General features: G+C 41.3%; 1 protein-coding gene across 8 annotated transcripts in view; it reads right to left on the reverse strand.

Annotated features, from left to right (window-relative positions):
• The window catches only part of ARSG (arylsulfatase G), a 143,020-nt gene that overhangs the window by 72,383 nt on the left and 55,246 nt on the right, over positions 1 to 15,391 (reverse strand). The gene's annotated exons all lie outside the window — the stretch shown is intronic.

The raw sequence follows: 15,391 nt of genomic DNA on the forward strand, positions 1-15,391 counted from the left end.
TGGTAAATGTGCACTGGAAGAAAAGATCAGAAGTGCTAGAAGAGCTGTCCATCACTCAAGGATCCTACAGGACCTCTGAGGAATATTGTTTAAATGCCCGGAGATTAGGAGCCTCTCCCCTCCCCTCCATTTCAGAAATGGAGATTCGCTGTTGTAGCACATTTAACTGGATTCTGCCTTGAAAAAAAACAACAAAATAAATAAACAGGCTTGGCACCTTCAGGCAAATCATAACAACCCACCATGTTGACAGTGACACTCCTTTAATCTAACACAAGACACTGCAACAACAACAACAACAACCAAAAAACAAGGGAGGAGTGTCTAGCACTTAGACATTATGTCATAGGACAAATACTTTAGCATGGCATTAAGATGGCAGCAGTTCTCAGAAACTGGTTCAATGCCACTCATTTCAGCACCAGTGTTAACCGTTCATAGTGCTGTTCCCTAGTAAGTGTATGGAGGAAGGAGTCTGCCACAGACAGGGCAGAGGCTCTGTTTACAGAAGTGAAGTACACCAGGATTTCATAAGTTCCTGGTAACATTTCTGAACTTAAATTGGAGGCACAATAATCCACTTTTGCACTCAAATGGCAGACCTTGGAAAATCACTTTTAAGAGGTTGCTCAGTTATGGATGCCTTCCACATACCATTATAACCAACATGAAAACATTCACCCTTACACACAAAACAAGAGGCAGAAGGCATATCCAGAGCAGTGGCCAGAGATGTAATGGCTGCCCTTCTTTAAAAGGCAGGTCATTTTGGCATACAGTATAATGGGCTCAATCATACTTGAAGCAGAATCACAGTAGAATTGGCCTGTCCACACAGAACAGAAGAATGTTGGATTGCAACTCCCACCAGCCCTACCACTACCTGTTCTGTCTGCAGCCCAACAACATCTGGAGGACAAAAATTGTTCCACCCGGATATAAAATGCTAAACAAAAGCTTCCAGTATGCCAGTGAAGTATTGAATTAGTTTATTTCTCACAGCACACTAATGCTTATCTGAAGTCACCCCATCCTAGCACCACGAGGTTTTTTTTTTTACTGAATGTTGTAGATAGATTCATTTATTATTATTATTATTATTAAACTTTATTTCTAAAGCGCTGTAATTATACACAGCGCTGTACAAAGTCGGTAAAATTAAAGAGAATATAAAAGCCTGCCCAAGGCGTACATTCTAAAATAATAACAAAAGAGGAATAGATAAAATTACCATATAAAAAAGAAAAAACAAATTAAAAACATCAAATATCAAACAAATCACATCACATCAAATATTGTCAGACAGCCAGATGACAATCACAAATTCCCTGAGAACGCTTCCCTAAACAATATGGTTTTCAGCTCAGCCTTAAAGCTGGTTAGGGAAGTGATGAGCCGTGCATGCAGAGGAAGAAGGTTCCAGGAATGAGGGGCAGCAAGAGAGAAGGGACGGATCCGAGATGGGGCAGAGAAGATCCTGGGTTCAGGATTCAGAATGACAGCATTTGTTCTTACGCAGAGAAGCCTAGAGCCTCTGTATATCAAGCAGGGCAGAGCATATTCTCTGCAAGGGAAAACTGCACAGTAGCTGTTCTAGTAGGACATACACAATGACTGAGTTCAACAATAGCAAAGAGGCAGACATTATATCAGGAACTGGATTCTTACTAACTTCCAGTGGAATATATATAAAGAAAATGACCTGGAGATCAGCATGTAGGCTTTTTAAAAAAAGCACACTCTGTAAAGAGGTATTTAGTGATGAAGAATCCATCCATAAAGGATTAAAACTGTGGCCCAGAAGAATTCCATCTGAGGACAAATAATTCATTCTAATACTTGGTGTTTAAATTTTTCATTTTGTTTTTCCTTTTGGAAAAGACAATCCTATGTCATGGGAAAGTGATGCTGTACAGAACCACCCTGGTCTTCACCCTCATGTTCGAAGAGACAAACACAGCTGGATTGAACAAGCAGGGTCACAGGGGCAGATCAGGACGTTTCCCTGGTTTCTGAGAAACAAATGAGGAGGCTCTATAAAGAGAATGAGACCACTCATCACCCATCGTCAAATGAAAAAATTAAAAAGATGGGTTATGGCTATATTAGTTGGTCAATAAATGCATCACTGCTTGGTGGATTTTTGTTTGAATTTACTAAATGGCCAACACAGCTACCCTGCATGTTTTCAGGAAACCCAATGAGCAGAGTTACAGAAAATGACATGAAATGACTTGGAGATGTGGGACTGGCTCAAGGCCCTTTTTTACAAGGATATTGCAGAGGAAGGAACTATGCTTTGACTCGTTGCACAAGAGACAAGCAGCAGTGGTACCCAGGAAAGCTGTATCTTACCTGTCACTTCAGTGAAATGAAAGTGAATGAGATTAGGAACTAAACTGCAGGAGAGGAAATGGCCCCTGTCAGCTCTCTTTTGAGTCAGTCCCTCAGGCAAGGGTGGGGACTGGTGTTGTGGACCAGGCCTCAGACCACTGAGGCAATACTTAGCAACAAGGAAGAGAAGGTAAACAGAACAACCCTATGAAGTGTCAACAGAAAATCTGATTCTCTATTTATAACAGGAATGAGCAACTGCACTCCCAGGCCCCCTCCTCCCCATAGGCTGCAAATGCTAAAATCAAATGCAGTTGTTGAGCTGATTGCCACTTTGCATCCCAGAGAGATTTTTGTAAGTGTAGAAGCCAATAATACCTTCATTCCCTGTTATGTGCCATTTCTTCAGTCTGTGCTAAAAGATTAAAGAAGGGTTTGGCTTTGCAGAGGAGCAGACAGGTGGGAAATGATGGCAAAAGTATAAAAGACAGGTGGCTGCCATAATTACATATTTGGATAACTCTGACATTCACCTATCATTTGCTCATTTGAATGGATTCAATAGAGGCATTATATATGCCTTGTCGCCATACACACCATGCAAAATCCTGGTGAAGACGCAATTAAAAATGCCCCCATGAGGATATTGCATGCTTTAATGAGGCTATGATTCTGAAATGTTGATCTGTTAGTCCCTTCAGGAGAAAGAGTTAATACTAGGTTTCTATTTGTTTAGTCTGCAATACATTATTCAGTTCAGTTTCAATTGCTTATAACCACAGGTTGTCACAATATAAAACAAAAAGATTGTACAAATATCAAACAACAGATATATGTTATGGGAAGGATGTATTACACAGAATGTGCAGGTCTGTTGCTCACTCATTCCTGTTCACAATGGAAATGTCTTAAGATTTTGTGGCAATGCTCCACAGATGTCATACAGGTGAGTAGTACAAAAGATCATTGTTATTCTTCCAAATGAACAGGTCCTGTATCACATTTACTAAAAAACCTCTTAAGTACTCTATGTTCACATGGATGAGTGGTGTTGGTAAAACAAACCATTGGCCTTTATTCATATCTAGGGCTGAATTTGCCTGCTGTTGGCATTTGACTTGAACATTTGTACTCTCCCTTTGCAGTTAGTTAATACACAATTATTACATAGTAGCCAAATTTGACTGGCATATTTATTGTTGCAATCTTGAAACTATTCTAATTAGCTGTTCTTATAGAGCTATAGAGCCAGTGTGCTAAAGATACCCCCCATACCATCTTAACTAAGAACAGAAACAACAAAATGCAGGCATCTTACTAACATCTCTAGTGTTTCTCCAGTTTGGTTTGTAACATCTTGCCTGATGAAGAATCCAGTGGAGCTTTGTAAGCTTGCAACAAGTATACTGTGCATTTCAGTTGGCCAATAAAGGTATCACTGCTTGATGGATTGGGTTTCATGTTAGATTTTGGCTCTATGAAGAAACAGATGTTTAAAAACCTAGCAAATGTCACTGCTACAATCACTCTCTCATCCAGGACTAGTAGCAAACAGTGACTTCTGTGAACCATGGATGGAAGAAGCCTTTGCTATGAGGCAAGAGGGTATCAGCTGAACATATAAATAAGTGGTGGGCAACAGGAGTGGGGCCAGTGGGCCTATTTTCTGCTTCTGAGACCCTTTGGGGATCTCATGGACTGCTAACACTGCCAAAACAAAAATAAACACATGCACGCACATACATAAACACAAATGCACAAAACCCTGATGTCCAAGAAACAAAATGATGTTTTCATGTTAAATTGGGTAGGGGGATGTTCCTTCAAACAACTTAAAAGGGGAATTGCCTCTTGTGGAAATCTCCAGGAGAGCCAAGTCATCTTCTTTTTTTCTGTCTTGGAAAAGGACAGTCGGAAGACTGGAGCAACTGCTGTTGTTGCTATGTGCCTTTATGTCATTTCCAACTTGTGGCAACTCTGTCATGGGATTTTATTGGCAAGGTTTGTTGAAGGGGGGGGGCTTGCCTTTGCCTTTCTCTGGGGTTGAGAGAGCATGATTTGCCCAAGGTCTCCCAGTAGGTTTCTATGGCTAAGCAGGAATTCGAACCCTGGTCTTCAGAATTGTCATCCAAGCAGAGTGCCTCAAAAATAGTCTGCGGGGACGGGGGAGACACATGAAGCCCTGGAGCTACATTTTGACAATGCCTGATATGAACATATGAAGCAGCATTCTATCACCATTATAACCCATTATTGACTCTTGGGTAGGTACCAGGATATTAAGAAAGGGACTTTTCCAACAGTGTCACCTTAGCCCTATAAAGTATGAGTTCTGCCAGGGAGTGCTGAATGGTTTCCATATTTGTGTTTGCTCCTGCTTTTATTAGTTAGGGCTTTACTCCAACATCACGATGGTGCTGCATCTTGACAGAATTTCCTTCCCTTCCCCGCAGTAAACCTCTCACTTCCCTGAAAACTGGAGCCAGGAGATTTCCTAGAGTAGATTTGGGGGGAGACAGAGGGCTGCAGAGGAAAGGGGAGACTGAAGTTTTGGTCAATTAAAATATATTAGAAAGATGGCTTTATGTAAAGAAGAGCCAGTGCAAGTTTGAGTGTTGCATTAAGACTTGAGATCAGGGTTCAAATCCTTGCTCAGCCATGGAAGCCCATTGGGTTACCTTGGGCAAGGCACACTTTCTCAGCCTCTGAAGAAGGCAAAGGCAAACCCACTCTGACCAAACATTGTCAAGCAAACACTATTATCAATAATAGAATCATAGAGTTGGAAGAGACCACAAGGGCCATTCAGGAAGATACAATGAAAGATGGCCACCCACAGCCTCTGTTTAAAAAGGTTCTCCTTAAGGTCATCGTCAGTCGGAAATGACTTGAGGGTATGCCACAACCACAACAAATCATGTAAAGATTCATAATGAGTCCAGTAGATTGTAAGCCTGACGGCAGAGAACTATCAAAATAATAATTTGAAAACCACTCTGGGAGGCTTTTAGACTGAAGACTGGTATACAAATTAGGTAGGTAGGTAGGTAGGTAGGTAGGTAGGTAGGTAGGTAGAGATGTACAAAAAGATTCAATGTTTGCTCTGAAATTTCGACTTTACTCACTTCCATCACTTACCAAGGCCAGTCTGTGTCATTCTATAAGAGTGATGGCAAACTTGAAAAAGTGCTAGTCTAGACCACAAAGGTAAGAGGAAATAAACACAATCAAAAGCAAGAAAACTCAAGAAATCTGTTTTTTAAAAAACTTTTCTAACCTATTTGGAATTTAGCCACCATTACTTCCTTCTTATACTCTGCATTACCACTTGACAGCCAGGAAAATCTAATTCTGTCCCTCCTTCCTTCCTTCTCCCAGAACTTGGAATAAGCTGGGAAAAGAAATGAAGAGTGGGAAAAGCAAGGGAACTAGGAACAAAATTGGCAAAAAAGAGGGCTGAAGGAGGAGTTTATTATTATTATTATTATTATTATTATTATTATTGAACTGTAGATTTGCACAGCACTGTACATAAACAATAAATATATAAGAGAAAGCCTGCCTATGGCGTACAGTCTAAGAGATAATAGGATAATACATATAAAATACATAGCAATACAGGAAATGGTTCAATAAAACAGGGAACAAAAGAACATCACATAGCAAATGATAATCATGCAATGCCTGGGAACACTTCTCTGAACAGGATGGTCTTTAATTCCGTTTTGAAGCTGGTTAAAGAAGTGATGGCCCTTGCTTGCAGGGGAAGAAGGTTCCAGGAGTGAGGGGCAGAAAATTAAAAGGGGCAAATCCGAGATGGGGCAGAGGAAATCCTGGGCAGAGATAGCTGACCTTGACTACCAGAACGGAGGGCCCAAGTGGGAAGGTGAGGAGAAAGAAGGTCAGATAAATAAGGAGGGGCCAGCCCATGGAGGGCTTTAAACGTCGACAGCAGGAGCTTATACTGAATACGGAAAGAGAGGGGGAGCCAGTGAAGGGATGCCAACACAGGAGAGATGTGGTCAGAGCGGTGGGCGGATGTGATAATGCGTGCAGCTGAATACTGGACAGAGATTAAAGGACGGAGGTGAGAAAGAGGAAGCCCAGCCAGGAGGACGTTACAGTAATCAAGTTGTGAGACCACTAGGGCATGGACCAGGATCTTGGCAGTAGAGGCAGAGAGATATGGTCGAATTTTGGCAATGTTGTATAAAAAGAATCTACAAGCCCTGGCTGTGGGCTGTGAAATTCCATTTATACTATCCATAATGTCCATTTTATATATTTTTGTGTTGTATTAAATTATAAACACAATCAAAAACATCAACATTGATACAAAGTATATGGATAAGCATATTTCATTTCCCCTACAAAGGAACAACTAGAATAAGTGTAGGTGATAATACTCTGCAAGGGGTGCCATGCACAGAAATGTCACTCAAAATCAGTTCCCCACCACCACAATGAAACTAGAATAACTTTTGGTTTCATTTGGGATGGTTGGGGGGATTACCCCTATTTTCCATGCTTGGGTTTCTGGGAGAAGGCTTGTCCACATACACGAAAGGATGGGGGACACGTTGGTGGCAGTAAAGATCACCCTGGGGCATCTTTAAGCAGCCCTTAAGGAAACCCAAACCCATGCCATGTGTAAACCAGCAGTCAAAATAAACTTGTATTCCATAGCAGATTGTTATACAAGAACATACATGTTGGTAGCTCCTTTTCCATTTTAAAAGACAACTTAACATGAACTATAAAACAAACTATGTATAGAGAAGAGTAATTTTGAGAATTCCAGATGGCTTTAGCATTCCCACACAAGAGAATCTCACTAAGGAGGAAAGCCATGCTGTCAAGAAGAGCAATGTTATTAAAAAGGGTGAGGGGAGTTTGTTATTGTCCAAGTTAGTTTATTTTTAAATAACCAGAGAACACATCCTGTTTTCTTGTTTACAGCTATATTTATCCACTCAAACAAGGCCTGCTCTTCCTTAGGGCCCTCCAAAGGAAGGGATGCCTACTAATGAGGAAGAACAAGATTACAAATGCGTGTGCATTTGCGTAGTTGTGTGCACATATGCTCATGGAACTTAAACAAACATAGATTTGCCTCATGATTCCCAAGGCTATACACACCACCTTTCATGAAATATATCTATAAGAATCCCATTCACTGTCTCAAGTCTTCTGACTATCACTGTATACATAAAAAACAGCCATTTATACCCTTAATTTCCTTCCTTTTCCTATATCAACTACAAAACTTAGTAATTCTTAGTATTGCTCTCCATATCCTTAATTTGATGAACTACTGAGTCAGGCAAACTTTCAGCATGGTTGCAGATGTATTTATTTATTCATTTGGTGACTTACTTCTTAAAAGAAAATCCCCCATAGTGATGCCAAACAGACAAATCAAAGCATTCACTAACCGAACATCAGCTTTTAAAAAATTAAGTACTTCTTTTTGCACACAAAGAAATTCAATTTGTTTATTTATTCATTGGATTTTTTAAAATATGTTTACAAAGAATGGGGGGAGAGGAAAAAGGAGGAATGGGGGAGTACATAAGATATAAGCATGGGTAAAGCATAAATCTTAATATAAGTTGAATTATTTTCAAAAACACTTTTTCTTGTAGCTCAGAATTATTAAACGCACATTCATGAGTAGCTACAGTAGTGAGCTCCTCTGCCCACTGAAAAATAGATGGTGAATGTTTATCATTCCCATCTTGGAGTTGTTAGGAAGGATCGAATTAGGGGAATTTAATTAGCTCAAATTTACAAGAGGTGTGTCCTAACAATGCACGCAGAAGATCGGGTCCCTATGTGTATACCAGAGGTCACCTAGTCCAACCCCAAGGAACAGAGACTTCAATGCCAATGAGTTGCAATTAAAATATAAACATTTATTAAAGCCACACAACAAAAGGGATCACATATACACACACATACATTCAATGTTAAAGCAAGGGAGGGGGAGAGTTTGGGAATAAAGGAGAAAGGATAGAGGCACCGTTGAAATAATTACCTTAGGAGTCTTCTCCAAAGCAATGGATGTGAGTGATGGAGGATGGTGAGACACGGCCGCGGAGAATGGGGAAAGCAAGCTGTGACCGCGGTGGCTAGGAGCTGAGTTCCAGTTCTTTAGCCTGTGCTGAGCTTTTTCCTCCTTCCAAAAGCTCACTATCTCTATTTTCTCCTCTCTCTCTCTTTCAACTACACTCCAAACTAACACTTGGGACCACCTCGCCCCTGTAGCCAACCTGTAGGACCAACCGCCTGTTGACTACGTCTATTTCTCGGCCTATGGGAACCAACCGCCTGCCGATACCTGACCTATGGGACCAACCACCCGTTAACTCGTGGTTCGGAGCCAGTACCTCCACCGCTCACTGTCACGACAAATACCAGGTCACTACCATGGATAGCGCCACATGTCAGATGCTGCTAGACCCAGGTTCAAGGATCAGGTTAGTTCCGCTAACCTATTCACTGGGAAGTTCAAGTGTGGCCGTCCTATTGGGTTGACCTCCCCTGATAGTAACCTTAGCAGACACTCTCCCTTTGGACCTCAGCTAGATCCTTGCCTTGAGTTTTCCAACAAATCTCTTCGGGAACCAACCACCCGGTATGTGGGACCACTGCCCTGCTGGAACCTATGGGAACCGATCGCCCGTCCAGCGTACCCTCCTTGCCTCTAGGATTTACAGCCTCTGGTGGGACATCTCTCTTCCTTTGCCTACCTCAGCACTAACAAGGGGTCTGTGTTACTGCACTGATGTGGGATGTGAAGGGGAAATTCGGGGAAGGAAGGCTGCCTCTTTTCTCCCAACCAAAGATAGCGGAAACAAGAAGGAAAAGTGGATCCCACCCACGATAGATGCCCTTATGGCCAAGCAGACAAGAAAACACACACACACGCCTATCTCATCTGAGTCTCTGGGGTGGATTTTGGTGACTGCTCCTACGTTCCGAGATCTAGTCTGTCCAGTTGCGCAGGCTGGAAAGTCTAGATTTCAGGAGACCAATACTGCCCAAGCTTTCTCCACCAAAATGTTAGGAAGGATCGAATTAGGGGAATTTAATTAGCTCAACTTTATGAGAGGCGTGTCCTAACAACGCATGCAGCGTATCGTGTCCCTATGTGTATACCAGAGGTCATCTAGTCCAACCCCAAGAAACAGAGACTCCAATGCCAATGAGTTTCAATTAAAATATAAACATTTATTAAAGCCACACAAGAAAAGGGATCACACACACACACACATTCAATGCTAAAGCAAGGGAGGGGGAGAGTTTGGGAGTAAAGGAGAAAGGATAGAGGCACCGTTGAAATAATTACCTTAGGAGTCTTCTCCAAAGCGACGGATGTGAGTGATGGAGGATGGTGAGACATGGCCGCAGAGAACGAGAAAAGTAAGCGGTGACCGTGGTGGCTAGGAGCTGAGTTCCAGTGGGCAAAGCTAACTTAGAGGCCCGAGAGAGACAGTTAGCATTGGCTTAGCTCAAGTGATTTCAGCGGAGCCCAAGGCTCGGAGAACTCAAGCCTGGAGCAGCAGCTCAGCAAGCAAAGTTTTGAGGTTTGGAACTTCAGCTCAACAAGCCCAATGAGGGCAGAAATCTCGGTCCTATTTATACTGCGAAACATATCCTCAGGCTATGGCTGCCTGGTGAACAAAGGTCTTGATGGCTATCTTTTGTCTAAGTCTAAAGTTACACAAAGGAGAGGTCTGACACCTTTCAGGGGAAGACAAAAGCTTAGACAGCAGAGTTGTTTAATACAATCACTCGCTCATTAAGAGAGAGGCTACTTCTTTGTCCTCTTCTCTTTGGGGCTGTCTGCGAAACTTGTAGGGCAACTCCCAGAACTGGTTTCTTAAGGTTTAAATCTACCTTTTCCTATGACCAAGTCCAGCCAAGCTTGCTGGCTACGTGGTCAGCTCGCTGTTAGGGTAATGGCGACTTGCGATGGGGTCAGTCAGGGGTCATGATTTTTGATTGCTTGGCACCCAAAATTGATATAAAACCAAACTTGGTAACAGAGTATAGGTTTTAGCAACAGAAAAAGCATGCAGGATCCATACTGAGCATCAGTTAAATTCACATGCTGACCATCAGTTAAATTCCAAAACTCGCGTATATTCAAGCCTCTTAGGCTTGAATTGGGTGTGTGCATGCAGGGCACACGCCATGGGTGCACACCCCATTAGGGTCAATGGCGGTCACCCATCTGCAGATTTTCAAGTCCTTGGACTTGAAGGGGTGACTGTAATTTTAAAAACATATGTGACGATAAATGTCAATACCAAGTTGATAAATTATAACATGTCGAACCAAAACATGCCCACATCATATGAGACAGGGAAATTTTGTCTGCATTACATCAGCAGCATTTAACTGAAGTAGGCAAAATCTTTCTAGGGAGGTATAATGTCCATTTTTTTGCGGAACCAAATGTAGTTTTAATACTAAAGAAATTTTAGATATTGAAGCTTGGGGAGTTTTCCATTGGTTGATTTGTACAGGACAATTTAACTACATTCCACTCATTTACCTTAAAAATAACAACCAACAAAAGTGCTGAAATGGCTTTTGTCTAACAATCACAATGACTTGGACAAAACGAAGGGGAAATGTCAGTTGTGCTGTTAAGACAGAATCAGCAAAGTGCATTCCTGGGGCTGCATGTTCCCCCCAAGGCTTATTTTGCTGGTCTTCAACACTTCCAGATTCCCTGGGCCCATTCTTCTGGACTACCGAAATGAGAAATTGCCCCTCCTGGAAATTTTTGGATACATCAATTCCCCTTTTAATTAGTTTGTAGAGTATCCTTGCACAGTTTAACTTTAAAAAAATACCAACTTTCCAAAATCATAAGTGGATTTCCAAGCTCTTCTGGGTTGTTTGCTTGGCATTCTGATGGCTCTGGGTCCCATTCCCAAAGGGTCTCACAGGCAAAAAAATAGGCCCCCACAACCACTGCAATTGCCCAGCACTGGTTCAGGGTCTACTGAAAGAAATCAGTTGTTTGAGACCAGATAAATGAAAACTACACATTTTTACAGAATTATGGACAACACTGGCAGCTAATAAGGCTGCTAGAGAGGCTGATTGTTTAGGGGTGGGGGTGCTTTCAGAATGTCCTGTCCTATTTATTTATTAATTTATAAAGTCATGCTTTCTACTCCTTTTAATTCTATTGTTAGTTAATTTTTGTATGGTATAAATTTTATGGCTGTATCTGGGGATCATCCTGAGGTTCCTGAGCTGTATGTAAAAACTGAAGAACCCATTTCAGAAAACTGTATATTATTCCAGCTATAGCATTACAGATTCTTTGCAATATTTATGGGGAAATGGTTAGGTTTTGTACTTTTCATTTAGCTTCAAGAATGGGATTTGCTTCATTTCTCTTCAGCTATGAACTTTGATTACCTTCCATACCTTCATTAAAAGGAACATTACATGAAAGATTTAGGTCCAAAACACGCAGCAGAAATAATCCAGTTTGAGACCATTTTAACTGCCCGGGCTCAATACTAGAGAATCCTGGGAATTGTAGTTTACTATCGCTGCAGAGCGCTCTGACAGAGAAGGCTAAATAGCTCACAAAATTACAGTTCCCAGAATTCCCTAGCATTGAGCCAAGGCAATTAGAGTGGTCCCAAACCGGATTATTTCTGCACTGTGTTTTGGACCTTCATCAGTCTTGAAGATTTAATAAATAACTCCAGATTAGAGTACCTTTTTGTATTCTCCATTCCATCTGTCCCCTGCCCTCACCTAATGAGATCATGAAGAAGTTATCAACACACAGATAGGCCTCAAAAACTCAGTGTTCACTACAAGCCTAGGAACAAAACAAGCCCAGGCAAAATTAAAATAAATATTAAATTATTAAACTACTTTAAGATAACAACATGCTTGAATGAACTGCTTCCTGGATTAACTTCACTGACTTGCGTCAGAGATTAACCAGATCAATCTGCTTCTGATATCCAATTAAAAAAGAAACCCTGCAATTAGTTAAAAGGGGGAGTTTTTTATTAACCCTACACTCAGTAGTGTGCACCTTGATCTCACATGGGTACAAATGGTTCAAAAATAACAGTACAAATCGTGCATACCATTTGCAATTTCTCAATGGTCATAGGCAGACATCCAGATGTTGATGCTGGTTAGATTCAGTTCTAGCACAGTGATTTCAAAAAAAAAAAAAAAAAAATCATCTATGTGTGTTATATATACGCAGCCATTCCGGAGTGACTCCTGTCTTGTCCTTGACCTGTCCCTCATCATTATTTTGGAGCCTATTTCAAAACCTGTGATGTTATCTGCCATGCACATTACAATCCAAAGCTATCAAATGTAGGTGGAGAAATCTCTGTTACTGTGCATTCCCATCCTTCATCTAGAACAAGCGTATGAACTAATCATGCAGCTCTCAGTATAGTGTATCACTTGCCACTCACTGTCAATATAGGTTAAGGCTGATGGAACTTGGAGTCCAGTGATATCTGGCCATATGACTCCCAACCGTGAGCTACAGTGTATGGTCCACAAGTGACCAAAGATAAATTGAATATGCATACACACACTCAGCTGTAAGTCAGTCAGCCAGAACTCCATTGTATAACTTTAAACTCAGCAGTATCTTTCTCAGAGAAGCCTTCCGATTCAGAAATTAAGGGTTCACATAAACCTGTCTTCTTTCTCAACTTTAACCTTTGGTCTGCCCCAGTAGGGTGCTTCTTACAGGCTAACTTTCTCTTCAAGACTTTCTGGCATGCTCTTTTATTAACAAATATATTCAACTCCACCTTGCTGTTCCCCAATGTGTCTTGGGTAACACAAGATATCACGTCCTGGATGGGTCTGGACATTTTAGGCAACAGGGCTGTCTGCTTATAATAATAAAACAAAGAAACAAACAAAAACTGCATTTCTCCTCTCTTAAAAATACTGCCAAAGAATATTATTAAAATAAAGCCAAAATGAATGATCAAAGAACCACAGGAAACTCTCTGTTATGCCCCCTGCCAGCTATCAGATTCAAGAGTACTTGGATAAAATTAGGCTCACTATTCATTATGATTATCACACTTTTTCCTGGTGCAGAAAGAGGATTATGGCTGCTTCTCTTTTCTTATGAAACTATTCCTATGCATTCATTTAAAATGATTCACTGTGGCTGTCTGATATAGAGGTTTACCCCAGCAGCTCAATAAGCTAAAGAGCCACATGCTGCCTACAGTCGACAGAGGAAAACTTGACAGCAAGGTTACAATGCTGGCTCTTGAGAGATACTGTTCAGAGCTACTGATCTCCTTACACAAAATAGACATGGCTCTGTAATAGAGTGTGGCCCTGGGGCCATGTCACCCTCGGTATGTCAGGGATGATGGGAGTTGTAGCTCTTCACCTCTGGCTCGAACTCACCACCTTGTTACGCACCAGTGCTGACCAGTTTTGGCCAGTGGTTTAAGCTTTGCTCTAAAGCAGCAGAGTTACAGAGAACAGGCTGAAGACCCTGACAAACTCTCCAAGCCTTCTCACTCTTGCTTCCACAGAAGTCTTCCCACTTCTTCAGGATCCAGCTGGCTCTTGTATCTTCACCCAAGACACCAGACAACTCAGTAGTCTTATATAAAAGATCTACTTTATTCTACTATATACAGCTCCAAAACTATCCAACACAACTCCACAACTATCCACTACTACTACCCACAAAATACATTGGGATTCATAACCATTATTATAGTCATTGGAAAACACCACCCACTCTTGTCAGTTTCCACCCAGTGGGCGTGTACAACCATTTTCACTGGTTCTCTTGGTTCATCCCATAATTAATGATTTCATCATTTCACCTTGTCCACTTAACAATTCTCAGGTGTGTTCAATTATCCACTTTGCATTTCTGTCCTTGGCATTTAGGACTTGCTAATTACATTACCTTTTACACCTCTGTGGCTTCTAATTGCTTTTGCTGAGTCATCCTGACTCTCACATACAAGTTTTATTTCTTTCACTGTATATCCCATGTTGCATGCTGAATTTATGGTCCCCAACACTTCACTCATACATCCTTTCCCAGACTGCCCTTTTTCTGGCAAAAAGGAGGAGCGTTAATTTCTTCTTCTTGAAGCCTCAAAGACAGGCAATTTACCTGTTTTTAACCTTACATAGGTTAGACATCCCTCCTGTGCTAACATCAAACAATAGCATTTTCCCATCAAAGCTATAAGTAGATGTCTTGCCACTTTCAATTTTTTTTTCATTCTTTAGTATTGTTGGCTGTCCATGCAGAAAACTGTCCCCTTGACCCACAGCAAGGCAAAACTACTCTTGGATTGCCATCTGTAACTAGTGGGGTGCACTCGGTTTAAGTCGCAAAAGTTGGACAGTCATTCACTTTTCACATAAGGGCAGCCTTTTTGGTAGGATACTGTTATAATATATGTGCACTACACATGCAGGGCAAATTATTTGCCATAGTGCAACATATTTATTCTTTAGAGAGCTGTAGAAGCAGAGTTACACATACAGTAAGCTTGCACATTGTGTTTATGAACAGTGCAGTACAGTTGAGCATTGTCTTTTTGAATTGTACACTGCACAACAATAATCAGTCATTCACACACAACATTGTGCAACATTGGTATTCTGTAGGGGGTTGTGTAATGCTGGCACAGTGTATCTCCACATGCAGATATCTACACTAGGCTCAGTGGATGTTGGACTGCAGCCTTAGTTTGTCAATTACAGCTGTTTTTCCCCCCTCTAGAAGCTTTATCAGAACCACAGAATTGCCCCCCAAAATTTAAACTCCTTATCAAAGTCAATTAACCTTATGATCCCATATTACATGAGCAGCACCCTGCACCTGCTAATATGTACAACACAATATGATGAAGTCAATATAAGAAGGCAATCCAACTATTACAGAGGGATGAGGAGTAACCTGACATGGGACTGCTGTTTTTAGAAGCAGCCTTACATTTCTAATAATGTACATAACCAGCCAATCCTAATTCCCTAACAACTG

The sequence above is a fragment of the Sceloporus occidentalis genome, unplaced genomic scaffold (assembly GCF_023333645.1).
Source record: "Sceloporus occidentalis isolate IW3139 unplaced genomic scaffold, rSceOcc1.0.p SCAF_1, whole genome shotgun sequence".
Taxonomy (NCBI): domain Eukaryota; kingdom Metazoa; phylum Chordata; class Lepidosauria; order Squamata; family Phrynosomatidae; genus Sceloporus; species Sceloporus occidentalis.